Source organism: Nerophis ophidion, linkage group LG07, assembly GCF_033978795.1.
Source record: "Nerophis ophidion isolate RoL-2023_Sa linkage group LG07, RoL_Noph_v1.0, whole genome shotgun sequence".
Lineage (NCBI taxonomy): Eukaryota > Metazoa > Chordata > Actinopteri > Syngnathiformes > Syngnathidae > Nerophis > Nerophis ophidion.
This window is the reverse complement of record NC_084617.1, coordinates 76,084,403-76,090,004: the sequence shown is the minus strand read 5'-3', so window position 1 is coordinate 76,090,004 and position 5,602 is coordinate 76,084,403.

Below are 5,602 nucleotides of genomic sequence, written 5' to 3'. Positions count from 1 at the left end.
GGGAGAGTCCTAGTCCATAGTGGATCTAACATAATAGTGAGAGTCCAGTCCATAGTGGATCTAACATGATAGTGAGAGTCCAGTCCATAGTGGATCTAACATAATAGTGAGAGTCCAGTCTATAGTGGATCTAACATGATAGTGAGAGTCCAGTCCATAGTGGATCTAACATAATAGTGAGAGTCCAGTCCATAGTGGATCTAACATGATAGTGAGAGTCCAGTCCATAGTGGATCTGACATAATAGTGAGAGTTCAGTCCATCGTGGATCCAACATAATAGTGAGAGTCCAGTCCATAGTGGATCTAACATAATAGTGAGAGTCCAGTCCATAGTGGATCTAACATAATAGTGTGAGAGTCCAGTCCATAGTGGATCTAACATAATAGTGAGAGTCCAGTCCATAGTGGATCTAACATAATAGTGAGAGTCCAGTCCATAGTGGATCTAACATAATAGTGAGAGTCCAGTCCATAGTGGATCTAAAATAATAGTGAGAGTCCAGTCCATAGTGGATCTAACATAATAGTGAGAGTCCAGTCCATAGTGGATCCAACATAATAGTGAGTGTCCAGTCCATAGTGGATCCAACATAATAGTGAGAGTCCAGTCCATAGTGGATCTAACATAATAGTGAGAGTCCAGTCCATAGTGGATCTTCCTCCAAAAAAAGAACATAGTAGATGTTGGCAGAGAGCATCAAAAGCTCTCAGATGGTCCAATTAGAATTCTCTTCTACAACTCAGAATCGTGCCGGTCGTTGTCAGCAGAATGTCCCGGCCTGAAAACCTGCCCTAAATCCAGGCCTTCTCAATCTTCTTTGGAAAAGCATATCATGCTTGACATCCATCACTGCAGGAGAGATGATGTCTTGTCAGCCTGGTGTTTGCTCCAGCATCCTGCCCTTCAATGGAAGAAAAAAAAAACACACGTACAAAAAACCCCACTGGGCAAAGAGCAGACATAGTCCAACATGTGTGTCCTCCCTGCAGTCAAAAGATAGTCATGCCAAGGTGTGAAGACGGCGAGGGGCAGGCAGGGATGATGGACTACATGAGGCAGTGTGCTGCATGAGGGGAGCGTGGAGGACAGCGGAATGGTGCGAGGAAACACGGCCGGCTGAGGTCATAGTGGGTGCAAGGAACTGGAGGTCATTTGCTTCACATTCATAATCCTGCAACACACACACACACACACACACACACACACACACACACACACACACACACACACACTGATTAAAGGGCGGTGAGTTTCTAGAACTGCAAGGTCCGTGTGTGTCGGTGTGGTTGTGGAAGATATTTCTTCCCAGTTGATGATTCAGCACAGCTTAAAATGCAATATCCCCGTGTTGTATTTCTTTATAATAACACTGTGGAGAGGCGGCCCAGGATGGCGGCGAGGAGGCGGAGATGGCGAGCAAGCGGCGAGGCGGGGCGTGCCGGGAGCGACGCCAAAAGCAAGATCAGGTGCGTGGATCGTGCACCTGGATACAATCAATGAATCCTCTCGCACTGTTAAAAGGGGCGGCGGCTGTGAACGCGAGAAGAAGCAGGAGTGCAGCTGACGCAGAGCGAGAGAGGAGGAGAGCCGAAGACAGACGACGAGCGGGCGGAAAAAAAAAGCGGAAAAAGCGACCCGGACTGAGGTGTTTATTGGAAAATAAACAAAGGCAAACTACTCGAAGTCATGTCCTGCCTTGGTGGTCCATGGAACCCGCAAGGTGACGGCTTGAGACCGTCACAAATACCAAATTCCCCTCCCCAATACACAAGACCCCCAAGGGACTCTACATCCCACTTTAAACCCAACCTTGCTGTCCCATGCACACACGGACTTGGTATGTTTACATGCAGTTAAAAAAATACAATTACTGCATGGGTTTGGTTGAAACTAGCTTTTTTTAAAACACACTTAAGAACCATAATTCGGTTTTTTGACTATGATTTGATGAGGTCTGTGTCGAGTGCAGTGTTCAAAGTTAGTATTCGGGTGGGACAAACCATTTCTCATTTTTGATAGGGGTGTCTAACATACAACCCGTAAACATGTTTTATCTGGCCTTCGGGATGAGTTTGCGAAGTATAAAATTGAGCCAGTTTTTGAATGAAAGAAACTGCTGTTCCAAGTGTGTCCACTAGATGTCGCAATAACAATTCTTTGTAAATTATTTGTATATTTGTAGATTATACTGCATATGTAAAAAAAAACGTTTTGCATCAGTCGTGGAAAATGAGCAAACTACATAAATACAAAAATAACATCCAGTAATGTTGACATGCGGAGTTTCAAGCACTCTTCGTTCTCCAGCGGGTGACTTTTCAAATGATGCTACAAATGAGCAGTAATGCTACCTTTTTGTAGCAACGCTTTTGCCGCATACTTGGCATATTACGGTTGTCTGTTCGACATCTTCCCGCTTGAAGCCAAACCGCCGCCAGACGATGGAACCCCTGCTGTTTTTCTTGGGAATTAATTATTCTTCCTTCATTTCTTACCAGATTCGCACCTTCACAGCTAATGTTACTCTCTGCTCGGCGAGGGCGTATGACGTCGCAGTATGTGACGTATGTAAGAAGGTGCTTGTCCAAAGTGGATCCAAAACAGTAGCGAGAGTCCCGTCCATGGTGGAGCCAACAGGAAACCATCCCAAGCGGAGGCGGATCAGCAGCACAGAGATGTCCCCAGTCGATACACGGGCGAGCGGTCCATCCTGGGTCCCGACTCTGGACGAGCGGTCCAACCTGGGTCCTGACTCTAGACGAGCGGTCCATCCTGGGTCCTGACTCTAGACGAGCGGTCCATCCTGGGTCCCGACTCTGGACGAGCGGTCCAACCTGGGTCCTGACTCTAGACGAGCGGTCCATCCTGGGTCCTGACTCTAGACGAGCGGTCCATCCTGGGTCCCGACTCTGGACGAGCGGTACAACCCGGGTCCTGACTCTAGACGAGCGGTCCAACCTGGGTCCTGACTCTAGACGAGCGGTCCATCCTGGGTCCTGACTCTAGACGAGCGGTCCAACCTGGTTCCCGACTCTGGACGAGCGGTCCAACCTGGGTCCTGACTCTATACGAGCGGTCCATCCTGGGTCCTGACTCTAGACGAGCGGTCCATCCTGGGTCCCGACTCTGGACGAGCGGTTCAACCTGGGTCCTGACTCTAGACGAGTGGTCCATCCTGGGTCCTGACTCTAGACGAGCGGTCCATCCTGGGTCCTGACTCTAGACGAGCGGTCCAACCTGGTTCCCGACTCTGGACGAGCGGTCCATCCTGGGTCCTGACTCTAGACGAGCGGTCCATCCCGGGTCCTGACTCTAGACGAGCGGTCCAACCTGGGTCCTGACTCTAGATGAGCGGTCCATCCTGGGTCCTGACTCTAGATGAGCGGTCCAACCTGGCTCCCGACTCTAGACGAGCGGTCCATCCTGGGTCCCGACTCTAGACGAGCGGTCCATCCTGGGTCCTGACTCTAGATGAGCGGTCCAACCTGGCTCCCGACTCTGGACGAGCGGTCCAACCTGGGTCCTGACTCCAGACGAGCGGTCCATCCTGGGTCCTGACTCTAGACGAGCGGTCCATCCTGGGTCCTGACTCTAGACGAGCGGTCCAACCTGGTTCCCGACTCTGGACGAGCGGTCCAACCTGGGTCCCGACTCTGGACGAGCGGTCCAACCTGGGTCCCGACTCTAGACGAGCGGTCCAACCTGGTTCCCGACTCTGGACGAGCGGTCCAACCTGGGTCCTGACTCTATACGAGCGGTCCATCCTCGGTCCTGACTCTAGACGAGCGGTCCATCCTGGGTCCCGACTCTGGACGAGCGGTCCAACCTGGGTCCTGACTCTAGACGAGCGGTCCAACCTGGGTCCTGACTCTATACGAGCGGTCCATCCTGGGTCTTGACTCTAGACGAGCGGTCCATCCAGGGTCCCGACTCTGGACGAGCGGTCCAACCTGGGTCCTGACTCTAGACGAGCGGTCCAACCTGGTTCCCGACTCTGGACGAGCGGTCCATCCTGGGTCCTGACTCTAGACGAGCGGTCCATCCTGGGTCTTGACTCTAGACGAGCGGTCCATCCAGGGTCCCGACTCTGGACGAGCGGTCCAACCTGGGTCCTGACTCTAGACGAGCGGTCCATCCTGGTTCCCGACTCTGGACGAGCGGTCCATCCTCCTGGGTCCCAGGACAGCCAGTACTTCATCCATGGCCACCGGATCAGACCCCCTCCACAAGGGAGAGTGGGACATAGGAGAAAAAGAAAAGAAGCGGCAGATCAACTGGTCTAAAAAAGGGAGTCTATTTAAAGCCTAGAGTATACAAATGAGTTTTAAGGTGAGACTTAAATGCTTCTACTGTTACCGGGAGGACATTCCAGAGTACTGGAGCCCCAGTACAAAACGCTCTATAGCCCGCATCTACAATGCATCTTGAATCAATGCTGTGAAGAAGTTCCTAGAAAAGAAAAGGACTACTGATGCTGCAAATTGTCTCTTATTGGTTTTAAATGCAAATTGAAATGGAAGTATTTCCTGAAAGAGTAGCTTTCTGTGTTTCTGGCGTCTATTTTAATGTGGATGGGGACAAAAGTCAATTGAAAGTTAATTCCGATGTGTTTGATTAATGACCAGTGGAGGATGCTCTCTAATCGCTGCTTTGTTCAACTCTTCCACGCAGAGGTAATTAGTCCTTCCTTTCTCCCGGAGTAAATGTTTTTACTGCACATTATTAGCCCGCCGCGGCCTGTATGACGTGTTGACATCATTATTGTACAATATGATGCACGGAAATATTATTTTCATGAATAATTGGAGCATATTTTAAAAGATAGGCCGATCACCTCGAAGGCTGTGATTGTCGTAGCTGCAATATTTAGTACGTACAGGAACTTCTTACTCACTGTGGAGTTTGCTTATTCATCCATTCACTCAATTTCAACATTTTTCAGAAAGCAGGGTGGACTCCACACTAGATAGTCACAGGATGCAAGAAGACAAACAAGTCAGACCCACACAAGCAACAGAGACAAGATACAAACTGCTGACCGAGATTCAAATCAAACTCTTGGACTGGGATTAGTCATCATAAATCACAGCTAATCAATCAATCAATCAATGTTTAATCATGTAGTCCTAAATCACCAGTGTCTCAAAGGGCTGCACAAGCCACAAACCACATCCTCGGTTCAGATCCCACATCAGGGCAAGGAAAAACTCAACCCAATGGGACAATGAGAAAGCTTAGATAGGATCGCAGATGTGGTGAGTGTGAGAGTCCAGTCCGTAGTGGATCTAACATAATAGTTAAAGTCCAGTCCATAGTGGATCTAACATAATAGTGTGAGAGTCCAGTCCATAGTGGATCCAACATAATAGTGAGAGTCCAGTCCATAGTGGATCCAACATAATAGTGAGAGTTCAGTCCATAGTGGATCTAAAATAATAGTGTGAGAGTCCAGTCCATAGTGGATCTAAAATAATAGTGAGAGTTCAGTCCATAGTGGATCCAACATAATAGTGTGAGAGTCCAGTCCATAGTGGATCTTGCATAATAGTGAGAGTCCAGTCCATAGTGGATCCAACATAATAGTGAGAGTCCAGTCCAT